The sequence below is a fragment of the Haplochromis burtoni genome, unplaced genomic scaffold, assembly GCF_018398535.1.
Source record: "Haplochromis burtoni strain Fernald_Lab_line unplaced genomic scaffold, NCSU_Asbu1 Contig_61, whole genome shotgun sequence".
NCBI lineage: Eukaryota > Metazoa > Chordata > Actinopteri > Cichliformes > Cichlidae > Haplochromis > Haplochromis burtoni.
In genome coordinates, this window is record NW_024582422.1 from 348,704 (window position 1) to 364,251 (window position 15,548).

At 44.2% G+C, this 15,548-nt stretch overlaps 1 protein-coding gene across 1 annotated transcript in view; it reads left to right on the forward strand.

The window, feature by feature from the left end:
• The window catches only part of nfia (nuclear factor I/A), a 133,063-nt gene that overhangs the window by 75,590 nt on the left and 41,925 nt on the right, over nucleotides 1-15,548 (forward strand). The gene's annotated exons all lie outside the window — the stretch shown is intronic.

Consider the following 15,548-nt stretch of genomic DNA (forward strand, 5'->3'; position numbering starts at 1 on the left):
GGGAGCAGTGTCACCTGCAGGAACAGAGAAGCTTTCATTCCTTTCAGCTTCAGTCACAGTGCCTCATTGCTGCAGTCCAGCCGGACTTCAGGTCCGTGAACGTGTGTGTGAGAGAGAGTGTGTGCGTGTGTGTGTGTGTGTGAAGGTAATTTATCCTGCGTGGCAGTCTCAGCTGATTTGTGGCCTTTAAAAAAATGAATTCAAACGTCTCTTCATTTCATTAAAAGCTAAATCAGAGTGCGCTCAGATCGATGCCGAGCGGTTTGTTTATTTATTTATTTTGTACCCACTCAGAGCCCGTCCGGCCACGTCTTCGTTTTCGTATCCTTCCGGTAAAGATCCTCCAACTGTCGTCCTCGGGCTGAACATTGGAGGTGTGCGGCGTTCTGCTCTCCCCTCTCTCTCTCTGTAGTGTCGGCATGTCTCTTGCCCACGTCACTGAGCAGCCAAACACGGAGAGAAACAGATTTTGGCAGCAGAGCGCTTCGCTGTTTCTGTTTGTGTTGCCTCCTGTCGCTCTGCCAGGAGACGACAGCACGATCCCAGCGTGGCTCGGTCATGGGGGGGCGGAGTCTGTGTGCACTAAAAACAAACCCGGAGGAAGTGTGACCTCTTTAAACGCGAGCTTTTTTGTGTCCTAACCGGTGTGACAGAACTTCACACCAGTGAGAAACGGCGTCTGTGTCAGCTGACAGCACCTCTGAACTGACGTTTCATTTTTATTTTGCTCTGCAGTAAAACTGGTGATGATGTCATTATCATTAGATTTACAACAGATTTACGGCGTCACGCTGAGATCAGCGACGCACACGAGAAAGGCTTTGCTTAAATTGCCCATCATCCTCTCTGCCGTGAGAGACGCCATCCAGCTGCGCGTTCCTCTCTCACACAGGTCGTTCTCGTCCAGGGCCTTCGACGTGTCACACTGTAATAATTCCCCCATCCTGTAGTTGCAGACAGACCTGGTTCCTTTTGACAGAAGCTTTTGCGTTTTTGGAAATAATCTCCGGAAATTTTAAACTGATTTATTTGGCACTTGTATAAAACTGCCATAACGTATGATTGCTCTAAATGAGCACGTCTTTTCTCATGAGGTAAGTCATCCACTCCCATCACAGGAAGCAAAACCCGTTCTGTGGAAACCAGTGGAGCTCTACTGGAGGTGGACTGGTTGGACTGCTGGTTCTTGGGTTTAATCAATAACCTTGCAGCAGAGTCCTGGGAAAGGGGAACGTGGGGGTGAGGCTGAGCAGGTGGGGTGCAGGTGGGGTGCAGGTGGTGACGGTGCACTGTGTTCTTGGCAGTGATGATATCTGGTTGGCACCATTAATGTGAATCCCGGGAACGTTACCTGTTGACCTTTATTCCCGGGAGTTAACAAGACGACTTCAGAAGTTTTTTTCAGAAAAATTCAGAGGTAACCCCCCACGCCAACCCGTCCCCCACCGCCTCTGACTCTCTGCTGCCTTTCTGGAAAGCATCCAGTAGCCCCCCTCCCTTGTTCCTAGAAAAGCACCAGTTCATGTCAGAGAGAGAGAGCAGGGCGAGCGAGAGGGAGCGACCTCTGGGGCGATCAAGTTTGACTTTCCACGAGAGAGCTAGAAAAGCTTCTGGTCCATTGTATCCGTTTGTTAGTGTAATTGTGTGTGTGTGTGTGTGATGTGTGTGTGTGTGTGTGTGTGTGTGTGTGTGTGTCGTGTGTGTGTGTGTGTGAGGGTCATGAGTCTGCCGGCATCTTTCCATGGTGGTCAGGTGTCCGAGGCTCCACTAGCGTTCAAGTGGGTCTCCTAACCCAGGATACGCGTTACTTGAGAAGCTTTTCAGAGTAAAAGCATAGGTATTTTCTGATTCTTCTGATTTCATTTGATTTAATATTTAAAGTCTTTGATGGTGACAGATGGAAAAAAGTTTTCAGAGGTGAGTGTGTGTTTCAGGATTTCTTTCTAAAGAAACAAAAAGGACTGTAAACAGGAAAATAAGAAGGATCAGGAAGTTCATTAAACTTCCTGATCCTTCTTTATTTAAGGAAAAAGCTTTTTAAATTCAAAGTATAGATGGAAACATTTTTTCTTTTATAATATATGACTTAATTACAAGTCTGTGATGATGGGGAGTTAGATGATCCACGCCCCTCAGTGGGGGGGTGGATGCAGACAGTCCGGTCTGCTCCCACGCCTCATTAGCATATTTAATTAACCTGCTGACGGCTGAATGAGGGGAGCGGGGGACGATGGGGTAGGGGGGCAGTGTGTGAAAGTGCCCTCCAACACACACCCATCAGCAGCACCCCTAACCCCCCACCCCATAGTTGCCGTGGTTTCCGCCTGATGCTCTTTGTCTTAAGCTGCTGAAGCAAACAGACGCGGTGAACAGCATGCAAAACAAGCCTACGTAGCAATGTGCCCTGTGTGTGTGTGTGTGTGTGTGTGTGTGTGTGTGTGTGTGTGTGTGTGTGTGTGTGTGGTGCTTTGACAGAGGAGGAGGGGGCCGGGGGGGGGTCCTCTCAATGCAAAAAGTTCATGTCTCTTAAATGTAACTGAACTGCACAACCTCGCGGCGAAAATGTGCAGGCGCAGCGTCCATAACGTGTGGTCTGCAATAAGAACTCCACAGAAAGAACTCCACAGAAGGATTCAAACCTGGACCAAAGTGATTTACACTAACGAGAAGCCCTTCAATCCACGCAGGACGACCCGACACACTCAGCGAACCATCACTTCAGAGGCAACCTGCTTTCCTTCACTCAAAAAGTGCTCCTGTCACCTCCTCTCACATTAAAGAAAACATATTCACGCCTCAGAACCAGCAGGAGATAATCACTTGACTATCTCTCCACACCGTTCAGCTAGCGTGTGAGTCGTTAAAGCGAAGCCCGCTCTTCCTCTCGATCCTGATTTTCCTCTTGGATCACACATCTGGGCCCGCGTGGCAGCGGCTTCAGCCGGGCCTCCGTCACGTTCGCCGTGCGTCACTTTCCTTCATGTTTGCCTTAATTAAAAGTTTTGCTTTCCTGGACGTTCCAACTTCTCTCCGTCTGCTCCTGAGTCATGGCCCCGCCAGCAGGCTCGGGGGGATGATGGGTAATATTTCTTCCACTCCCTGCCTACTTTATCTGCAGCGTGGCCGATCGATGCCCCCGAAGCCGCTAAATCATTTGAAAGAGCGGAGCTGCATCGGAGCAGAGAGCATGCTGGAAGAGGAGGCAGACGCAGAGAGGCCGGTCGCACGAGCTGCACACAGGAAGAACGTTTGCCATGATACTCGGAGCTGACCTACTGCTGCTCACACGTCCACAACAAAAAATGTCAGATCTCACATAGAAGAGAGAAAACTCTAAAAACACAGATGACCAGTTTCGTTTAATAAAACAAAGAAATGTGTAAATAAGTTACAGACGCCTGCAGCTCAGTTTGATCTGATGCAGTTTTAATGAAGCATTTTTAAGAATGTGAAGCAACAGCTGATAACACATTAACGCTCAAACCATCCGTGTTGTGTTGAAGAGATATTCTCAGGTCAAAATAGGACTGGGCTGTACTGCCATGTAATACCGCTACGTGCCACAAGGAGGTTCAGTGAGTCGGTGTAGCCTTTATTTAAGCGATTAATAAAACGATCGGGGAAAAAAGACAAAAAGTTTGAAGAGCAAAGCATTTTAGCACACCTGCTGGTTAAACACTGCCCCCTGTTGGTGAAGGTTTGAGTTCATATTTGCAGTGGGTAATTATTCATTCATTCATTCATTCATTTATTTGTTTATTTTCAGGCACAACAAATACCTATATTGAACATAAAAGGCACAAAACAAAAAACAAAAATTGCCTGAAAAAGGAGTGGGACGAAGAAAACTTATTAAATCCCACCCCTATACTCACTCATCAACAAAAAAAACAATAACATTATAAAAGTACCTTTATTATTATTATTATTATTATTATTATTATTATTATTGTTGTTGTTGTTGTTGTTGTTGTGAGATGTAAGACATTCCTGACTTCTTGAGACCTGAAAACTGGCAAAACCTCTGCTTTCACAGAGGCACTCACACTGCTGATGATCGGTTAAGCACGTGACTGATGAGCAGCACCTGGCTGCTGCTGATCCCGCTGTTCCTGTGGAAGCAGTGAGGCTGGATGTTGTTTTTCAGAGCACTGCAGAGAATCCTTTGACATAAGAAAATGACCCGTTTCCTCTTTTTTAACCACCTTGCTGTAGTAGTTCCAAGAATTCCCACCTTCCAGCAGCTGCCTGGATTGGGACTGAGCGGGACTCTATTAGGTACAGATGCCTTCAGCTGATGGCGGGATAATCGATGACTTTTTATGTAGTTGTACATTGTAATCGTGTAAACATGCGGTTGTTGAAAACGCTCGGGGTGCACCATGTGAGATTCTGTCACGCACCGGGTATTTCTGCCGTTTTAACTTCAGGTTTAGCTATCAAACATTATTCAAAATGCTTTTTAAAGACTAAGTATGAAGAGGATTTATCCATTCATGCGTCGGTGGTCGCAGCTGCTTGGCTTATTTATGATATTTGACACGAGCTCCTCCTCAGACATTTCACTCCTCCATCCTTCCATCCGTCCGCTCACTCTGAACTTCAGCATAGGCTCCGAGTTCTTCCTGTGTCACTGAGCATGTGCAGAAAGTGTGACTGAATCAGCTGCAGCAGCTGGAGTCTGCCAGTCAGTCTGCTGTGTGTGTGTGTGTGAGATACCAGGTGAAGGTTTTGTGGTGTGGAGATCAATACAGGCATCCCCTCTATACACACACACACACACACACACACACACACACACACACACACACACACACACACACACACACACACACACACACACACACACACACACAGTCAGTGTTTAACAGCAATGACACACATGCTGACCCATTAACAGAGTGCTTTTGAATGCACACTGGAGCAGCTGGGAATCAAACCACCAAAGTTGTGATTTGCAGATGACCTGCTGAGTCCACATTTTGGTGAATAGCCTTCACTGGTGCTCGTTTCTGTTCTTGGATGATCTGGGATTTGTAGAACAAGAGAAACTGCAGCAACACCTTAACTGATTATTTATTTGAAAGAGTAACTAAAAAAGTGATTACTTTACCTGCAGAGACAAACCTGATCTGCAAATGGTAATGCTTTATTTTACCAAACGCTAAGGGCAGCGGCCACGACGTAAAGACAAAATTTAGCCAACAGCAGCTTGACGGTGATGTCAGCTCTGTGTGGGACTTTCTGACGCTTTAAGAATTTATTCTGAAAGCGTCGCACTTCCTGATTGATGAATATTTTTTATTTCGAAAATGTATTTACAGCATTTATGAAGGATGAAACACATTTCATGATAACATTAAAGATAACTTTTTTTTTTTAAACTCCCACCTATCAGTGAAGTAACCGCTGGATCAGAACAGACAACTGAGTGTGTGTGTGTGTGTGTGTGTGTGTGTGTGTGTGATTGGGTTATTAAGTTGGTGTTGTTCGGCTCGTCCTCATCTTTGTGTTTCTCTCCACAGAATCCGGCCAATCAGAAAGCCCGAATCAGGCCAGCGAATCAGACATCAAGGAGCAGCCGGAGAACGGTGAGACACACACACACACACACACACTGAGGCCACCTGTGTGTGAGCGTGTGTGGTTAAACGAAATGAGGCGATCAAATATGCGACACACACACACACACACACACACACACACATTCCTGAGGAGAAGTTGTTTGTCTGGATCAGGGAAGTGCGTATGGAAGATTTTTAAGTGTGTGTTGATGGATGTCATAGCTGTGTGTGTGTGTGTGTGTGTGTGTGTGTGTGTGTGTGTGGGGTGTTGTGTGGTTGTGTGTGTGTTGTGTGTGTGTGTGTGTGTGTGTGTGTGTGTGTGTAACCTCTCCTTTGTGTGTGTGTGTGTGCTAGACCTTGACCCTGGTGTTCAGCTACGTGCGTGCAGACACACACAGCTGGTCCTGATTATTCCTGTTGGGAAACAGAAGCCTGTACTTCCTCACTCATACTGATCCTTCCCTGGTACTACTGGTACTAGTACTACCTGTAATCCTGCTGCTGGTGTAGATTTCGGGGGCTTGTCAGTGGTTGGCTGTGCCGATATGTGTTGGTGATACAGTAGTAATATAGTAATAACCCCCTCCCTCCCTCTGCTCACAGGTCACCTGGGCTTCCAGGACAGCTTCGTGACACCTGGAGTTTTCACGGTGGCCGAGCTCGTCCGAGTGTCTCAGAGTAAGTTCTGCCTCTCTCTCTCTCTCTCCTCCTGCAGTGAGGCTGAATGAGGCCAAGCACTGATTGGATCGCAGATCTGTCATCGATAGTGCATCTAATGTAATTCCTCCAGACCAAACCACAGGCTGCCTATCTTAATGAACACAGTGTGTGTGTGTGTGTGTGTGTGTGTGTGTGTGTGTGTGTGTGTGTGTGTGTGTGTGTGTGTGTGTGTGTGTGTGTGGCTGCTGATGTGTGTTTGAGTGGTCTTCCTGCTGATGAACATAAGAACATGTTTAGGAGAGTGTGAATTGTGAGTTCAGCTTGCAGCACGAGGCTGAGCACCTGTGCATCAGAGAGCCAGGTGTTCACCGTATTCTATAACAAGAATAGTAATAACAATAGTAATAACTGTTACTTAGTAACACCTTATAAGTAAATGATTACCAAAATCACTGTATGCATAATAACATCATAGATTAAAATGTGAACAACACAGACTCAAACATTATGTGTTTTAAAGATGGTGAGAGTCGACGCTGCAGGAGAGTGCACGAGCGGCCAGTCAGCTCAAGGCTCTGAAGCACCATCGATTAATCGAATTCTCAGATAAGAACTACTTCTGTGATAAATATTCAGAAGAGAAAAACACAGGTCTTGCAAAATGACGCTTTACACACCATATTAAAATAGAAAACATTTTCTTAAATGCAAACATAAATAAACCTCAAGTCTCTTATCAAAGGTCAATATAATCTGTATGAAACTGAAACCTAAAACGTGTACCTTTACTCTGTCTTCTTGGAAGGTTTGTGACACTGTTTCATCTCCTTTATGAGCCAGATTACATTTGGTTTGTATGTATGTATTGTGTGCATATGTGTGCAGTGAATAACCGAGTTTGTGTCTGTAAGCCTTTAAAGGAGAATGCGGTGTCTGCGAGCATATCGGCATTGTGACGTTTGTCCTGTGCTTTGATGCAAAGTGCCTGTGCTGCTGAGAAGACATGCTTTGATGGTGCGTCGTTAATTAATATTAATAATAACAATTCATCTGCAGGTTTTTCTCTGTGTAGAACAAACAGCGTTGGGCAGAGCAGCTACAAACTTCCTTTTCTTCCTCTGGTAGTTTGTCGATCAGCTGCTTTGATGAAGGACTCCCGCTCGCTGTTTCCCAGTAAAGGTTTTAATGGTGATCACAGGAACATATACTGCTTTGGGCTATACAAACAAAGTTTTTTTACTGTATTGTTGTGGCTCCGCCTCTTGTGCAAACAGACTCCGCCTCCGTGTTAAACTGTCCCAGCATCATCAGGACTGCGTGGGCTCAATGTGGTCAGACTTTTTATCCACACGCTGCTCCTAAATCTGTTTCTACTGCAGGTCTGTGAGTGCTGCAGAGCGGTGCATTAAACGAGGATTTCATATAATCGAGTTATCCGAATTACTCGATGAATCGTTGCAGCCCCAGTTGATATTAAAACTCTTCAGATCCAGGATCTGCTGCCAATCAGCAGCCGCTCCAACTCAACTCTAATTATGAGGAAATATGAGCGACAGGCGGGCGATCGAGAGACCGCAGGGTGGAGGAGAGAAAGGGGAGGGGTAAGATGGGTGTGCGATGGACAGAAAGGACAAGTGAGAGAGAGAGGCGGGGGGACATGACCTTTAAAAAGTGCCGACATGCAGGAGAGAGAGAGAGAGAGTGACAGAGAGCGCAGTGGGATCTATATGAGTCTGTCGATCGCCCACCGCTAACAATAGGCGATGTAAAGTGCCTGTCAGCACACACACAGACCCCCGATCAAAGAGCCATTGATCACACACACACACAGTTATCCCTGCTTGATCAGATACTCACATGCAGCTGCTATCTCACACTCACTTAATGACACTGAAATATAAGGCATTCTTTCAAATTAAAAGCATCAGTGAAGTCTGTTAAACTTTTTGTTCTCCAAGGGTAGCTTTGCATGATCCAAAGTTCTGAATAAGTCTCCTCAGCTATGTCCAAATCCAACTGAAACCCATGTACTCTGATTGGCCAGTATCTGGAAGGTTATTGAGGGTACAGAGCACATAAGCACATGTACGAGTACGTGTTGGAGCCTGAATGGAGCCTGAACATCCTACATACAGCAGGAACATCATGATGTTGGTAAATAGTTTGCTCAGCAGGAAAAACCGAGGTTGGACTTAGTCTTTCAAGTACACAAACACATGTTGCTGCGTGCAGCGTGTCCCTGAAATGAGCTGTAATGTCAGGTAACGATTAAAATGACTGCAGCCTGCACAGACTCCTGTTCACACACTGGACTTCATTAAAGTGCTTTAACACAATAAACACGAGGGCTGTGGTTGTGATGCTTCACGGAAATACAGTTGTAGAAGACTAACATGTTCCTCCACACAGAAACACGCAATTTATAGAATGATGGTACCTAGAACAGTGGTTTTTGGTGTTGCATTGCTGCTGATATATTTGGCTTACCGTGTCTTCTTCAGGGTCTGTGTTTCTGCCCTGAAAGTGCCAAGTGGTGTTTTTTTAAGTGCCATCCATTTTTTGATTTGATTGAGCAGCCATAGAACTATTTTGAGCTGATAGCGCCGTGAGTGCAGTGGTGTTCAGAAGATGTTTGCTCTGAGCACTTTGAGCTCAGGCTTATTGGAATTGTTCAGAAAATAGACGCTGAGAGCAAAAGTGAGGCAGCCTGTGGGCAGACCTTTGCAAATCATGCTGTAAACAACACCTCTATGCTGACAACACTGTCCTTTACTGTTTAGTGGTGCTGTACATTGTGATCTTCAGTGTTGCTTTGGATGGCTGAGAAACGGAATTTTAAATTTCACGTGACACCTGTCAGCACATTCGGCAGGAGAACTAGCTCCTTCAGAACAGTAGATGATAGAAGAGAAGAGAAAAGGCCTTTACTGTCATTGTACATGTACAACGAAGTTGTGGGTGCTTCACACCGACTTTGCCGGAATAAAATATAAAGCGTATAAAAGAAATACATAACAAAAATAAGAGAAAGGCACACAATAGAGGACAAAGTGCTCGGAAGCAGTGCAAAGAAAAAAAGGACTTCTTAGAGTCCATGTGTGAGTGTCCTGAGTGATGAGGGTTACTCAGCCTAGGACTGGGCGATATATCGAGTTTTTAAATATATCAATATATTTTTATACGAGATATGAGATGTGATAATATCGTTTATATCGATATAGTCTATGTTACGTTATAATTATACTTGTGGAACCGCAAGTTTGCCTCTTTCATCCACTTTTATCTCTACGCAACGTTACTCTGCCTCGCCTCTCTCCTTCACTGAACACAACTCCTCCCCCTCCATCGCTTCACCTGCATGCAACGAGAAGATGGACACGGCAGCTATCAAAGAGGAGCTGGTCGGTAAAAAGAAAACATTTGGAGATTACCATTTTAGTGCTGTCGGCGTTACTCTCGTTAAAATGAACTTAACGCTGTAACTGCATTAATGTGGCAAATTAACGAGTTACCGCGGATCGCCCCGTGTGTGGGGCTACACGGCGTAGTGTTTGTTAACAGTCTGAATGGCCCAGGGGAAGAAGCTGTTAGTGTGCGGAGGTGTGGGACCTGATCGACTAGTGGGTCAAGCAGGTGGTGGGCGGGGTGCGAGGGGTCACCTGTGATGTCCATGGTTTACCTGAGATGATTTTTTCTCTGGGCAGATGGAAGCAGCGTCCTATCAGTGTTGAGATCATTATAATGCTCCTCAATATAAGCTGAAGTTAGACCATCAGCCCTGGCTACTATTTCGCTCCAGTTACTTTTACCATCGCCCTAAGGAAAGCGTTGCAATTTTACTCAATGTGAAGCTGAAACAAAAAATATGAAGGACAATGAGATTTCTCATTTTCATCCTTTAATTTTGAATTCTACCTCCAGATGTTCTTGTTTCACTCCATTATTTGCTTTTCATAGAAATAACTTTATTACTTCTTTTACTTTTTTTTTGCCTACTGACAAAGTTTTTCTATTCGGCTGTATTATAAATGAAGTCTCTCTCAGGCTGAATGAACATGTATTCACGCACACACACACACACACACACACACACACACACACACACACACACACACACACTATTCAAGTACATTAGCTTTTAACTGATAACCTGAAATGCCTATTGCGCACACACACACACACACACACACACACACACTGTGGACTCTCCTGCACTCTAATCCATAAGTGATTCTTCCAGAGCCGCATCGCTGCAAATCTGCTGACCGACACAAAGCGCGCGCCTGCACACACACACACACACACAGAGCGAAAGGGTGTGTGTGTTTGTGAATACATTTGTGTCTGTCTGAATGTGTCTGTGTGTGTAAGTATATGAATATATACTGTACTTATAGAGTGTGTGTGTGTGTGTGTGTGTGTGTGTTGCAGCAGCATTAAAGCAGCTCTGCTTTGCTGCCACAGACACTTTTCTTACTCCTCACTTTGCTCGCATTAGAAATATTAAATGTAGACAAAGCTGAAAAATGTTTTTCATCTCATCTCCTTTTATATTAATACAATACACACGTTATTCTCAGTACATCTCAGTACATTTTATTCATACAGCCAAAAGTTACACATTTGTGTGAGTGATTTCTGTAGAAAAATTTATCCAGCCTGATGAAACCTGTAAATGTCTCAGATTACAGTGGAACCTGAAGGAAGCGCTCCATCCTCAGGTTCCTCCGCAGTCGAAGCGAATTCGTGTAGAAGTTTCTGCTGATTTATGTTAACGTTCACCTCATGAGTCCGAACTCTACAGCTTTTTATGTTCTTCTTGATGAAGCTGTTGTCATAATTTCCTGTAGTTATATATTTGTGATGTTTTGAGCTCTCGGGGCCACCGTACGGTGGCCAAAGAATATATGTATGATGCTGAAGCAAACCTGGAAGGACACCTTTACTTCAGTGTAAAACTCAGCTGACGTCGGCAGATTCTCGCTGCGGCCCTCGTTCTCCTAAGCGTTCCCCTTTAAGAGCATAAAAAGAATTCATGCATTTCTTCATTCAAATAAGCAGCTGTGGGGGAGCGACAACAGGCGAACATCTGCATCATGCAGGATCAAATTCAGACTCCAGCATGTTTGGATGAGGTGGAAGATTACAGGAAGCAGAAATTACGATTTGCTGCCAAAGGTCACCTGATCACTTCAGTGTGTGTGTTATCAGGAGTATGTATTTCTTTTTTTTTTTTCTTTTTCTTTTGCCTGTCCCGTTTGGATCTTTAGCCATCAGAATTGTTGTCTTAAGGCCAAGAAAGATGCCAAGTTGATTTACTTTACCGGGTGGATCATCATGGCCTTGCCATATTGGTCCATTTGATTGACCTTTATTATAATTATGTATTTATTTTATTTTCGTTTTTTAAAGACGGGACAGACATGACTGGGGGATAGGACAGGGAGAAAGAATGAAAGAAAGAGAGGGAGAGAAAGAAAAATAGAGGGGAGAAGAGACGGTGAGAAAGGGAGGAAGAAAAAAAAGAACAAACAAAACACCTGGATCAGCTATATGGAGATAAAAAAAAAAAAAAACAGAAGAGAAAACAAACAACAAAGAGCAAAATAATAAAAACAACACCATCACAATAAACTAGCTAACAGTAGATAACAGTAGATGCAAAATATTACATGTTATTGTTTTTTTTGTTTTTTTGTTTTTTAGTATGTATTTCAATGTAAGTGTTCCCGGTGGTAGGACATGGTGCAGAAGTAGCACTGGGAGTCTCCATTTGATGCCAAAGAAAAGATAACAAACTTCTTCTGGTTCCTGCGTGCTGAGGGGGAAGTCTCAGGAGAACCTGAGACCAGGAAACCAGGAGCCTGAAGAAAATTTTAACGCGTAATGTGACAAGCAGTGTGAAAAACAGTGAGAATGAGGCACAGGAAAAAGGCAAAGTCCAAGAAACAGTCCAAAGATTAAAAACAGGGAAAGAACTCCGAACATGGCAATAGACAGAACCTTACTTGAAGCTTCACCTACGTCACCATCACCCCACAGCACTCTTTGTGATTATATGAAGAATCATTTCTGGTGTGGTTCTTCTTTAAATGGAGTGAACACACACACACAAACACACACACACGCGGGGGTCTGCAGGGGTGACTGAAGCCTATAGCTCACCAGAAGATGAGATGTGGTTGTGGTGGAGGGGGGGCTGGTGGGGTATTGAACAGAGCGCGCACGCACACACACAGCGGGTGACCTTGGCGTTGTGCAGCCATTACACAATTCACTGGCAGGCCAATCGAATCTCTCTCTGTCGATCAATATCCTATTAAAGCAGCACACAAAGAGAGAGAGGCCGGCCGGGCGAGCGAGCGGGCAGGTTAGTGTAGCGGCCGCGGTCACATGTAATTGGTCACTTCAGTGTATTCCTGACTTCTCCTTCCTCTCTCTCGCTGCGATGTGTCATTAAACTCTCGCTCTCTCTTCCTCTCGTTCTTCCTCTGATCCTCCTCTTTCTTTTTTTTCTTTGCTCATATTCCTCCTCTCTTTCTTCCTCCCACCATCCTCTCCCTCGCAGTCTGTTTCTGCCGCTCTGTACAAACCTCACCTGAGCGAGACATTACAGCTGCGTTTATGAGGGCCATAAGTTTGTGGACAGTAACTTGTGTTTGTTGTGCTTGTTGAACTGACAACAGCGAGGCGTCCGTCTTTCACCAGAATTCCTACCGGTCAAAATTTAACCAAAGCAGTGCTCCTCAGGAAATAAGAGCTGCTGGTTGCTGACATGAGGGATCAGCATAAAATTGCTAGGTCTAGTTAATAGTTTTTTAAGGGTTATTTAATAGGAAAAAAAATATTACTGTACTCATATACACATACCAGCTAATGTTAGCCTCAAGTTTCCTAAAAATCACACTTTCCCTCTGACAAACAGTTTGATTACATTCTTATATTGTATGAGAGTTTAATCACTAAGAGTCCAACAATGTTAGATCCACTTCAAAGACCATTTCATTATGACCATAACAGTAGCTAACAGAGGCCAACGGCAGCTTACCGAGGCTATTAACAGTTAACTAAAGCCCCTTTTCCATTAATACCTACTCGGATATACTCACCACGGATCGCCACTCGGGTCGACTGGTTTTCCATTACAATCTGGTACTACCTAACGTTCGTGGTTGTCGTCATAGCAACGCATCCAAGCATCCCGCAATGTAATTAATATACGACATGATTGCTACAAAAAAGGTGGACGTCAAGTAGGGCTGCACGATTAATCGTTAAAAAATCACGATCTCAATTCATACTTATGTGCGATCTCATTTGCAAATGACAACGATTCCATCCAAAAAAAAAAAATTTAGCCGGCGACGATTGTACCGCATTTTGATCCGGGACGTAATTTGCATGAAAACAAGCGTTCACTCTTCCTGCTCAACAAATGACAAGGGCAGAGCCTTATACCACGGGATACTGGATGCTAAAATTGGCAGGGAAAAAACAACGGAGAGCACATCAGAGATGATGAAAAAGTGACAGGAGAAAATCCGTCCCGGTCAACCACCCAAACATCAATAACGGGAACCTTATACAGCGCTTCCCTATACCCGTCGAACTCCCGCAGGCACAAAGAAATTACGGAGGCTATTACTTATCACCTGACCAAAGATATGGCTCCCATCAACACTGTGCAAAACGAGGGATTTAGGAAAATGATCAACACCCTAGACAAACGCTACACAGTGCCGTCCCGCAACTATTTTTCTATTGTTGCACTACCTGCTCTATACACGCAGTGTCGAGCAACGGTGGAGACGGAATTTCAAGCAGTACAACATTTTGCGGCAACAACAAAACGTGAGACATTTGTTGTTTTTATGTTTATTTATTGTTTTTATGTTCAGTCTCAACTGTTACGAAGTTGATGTGCAGTTAATAAGTGCAATAAATATTTATACTGGAAAAGAAAATCGTGAGAGAATCGTGATCTCAATTCTAAGCCAAAAAAATCGTGATTCTCATTTTATGCAAAATCGTGCAGCCCTAACGTCAAGGCAAGAATATATCTGCTGCTCGGTCTGTGGCTTTTTGTGATACTCGGGGAACACGGCGTTGTTTTTTGTAACCGTTTCCTTCGTTGGCGAGTTTCAAAAAAGGGTGGTTTTATTCTTGTCAACATGACGCTCTCATGACTCATCGAGTGACGCTACTGTCCAGCTAATCGGTGGCATGCAGTCTGACGATGTTACATTTTAGTACTGACTAAGAACCCTGGGCGAGCAGGTACTAAAAAAGTACTTGGTAACAGGTACTATAACCTAATGGAAAACCCTGATAACTGTTGTGAACCGTGCCAAGTCGATCCGAGTAGGTACTAATAGAAAAGGGGCTTAAGGCTAACACAAGCTAACAGTACCTAACTAAGGCTAACTACAGCTAACTTAAGGCTAAGGGTAGCTAAATAAATGAGGACACTTCTCACCCTGCATTGACAGCTGAGGTAAACAGTGGACTAACAGCGTTCCACAGAAAATTCTCGGGGAGATCCGTCTAGGTGCGGCTGTTATGGGGTAAACTCAAAATGTTTTTGATCTCTGTTAGCTGACATGTTAGCATGTTTGTCCTACAGAAGCTAACATAGCTAGAATTATGCACTTGAATTGGGCAGTGTAAGAAAACAGAACTCGGTTGACTGCAATCTGTAATCTACTGACATCTAGTGGTGAAAAATGTTACACACTGAAAGTTTAAGATTTGAAAGGTAATTCAAGCATGATTGTGTATGGCAATCTGTTAAATTACTGCAGGTGAAGGGACTTCTCAAACCTGATTTCTTTACATATTAGATTTAAAATGCTGATATTTGTGTTAAAATAATACGATCTCCACATTTTCATAGTCAGGGGATCTTTTTAAGTGAATCGATTAAACAATGGGTGTTCCAGTTATTAATTGTGCCTAGCAAACTGGCACGTGGGTGTAGCACAGGCTGTAAAAGGAGCTGCAGCTCACTCTGAGTCTCTTTGATGTTTTTAGACACTTGTAACCAGCTCTCTCACACACACTCACACACACAGATGCATGAGTGGAGTGCCAGCAGTGCACCTTGGCACTGAAACAGATTTCATGAAAACACACACACACACAAACTTCCTGCCAGTGTGTCAGGAGAGTTGATATTAGACGTAAGGATGTTGGGGATTACAGCTGATATGATGGCTTCACACACACACACAGTGCAAACACACAAACACTCAAATAGATAAGAAGGCAGATGACCCACTTGGCACCTTCTCGTACCTTCGTCTGTCTTACTATCGCGCTCACACA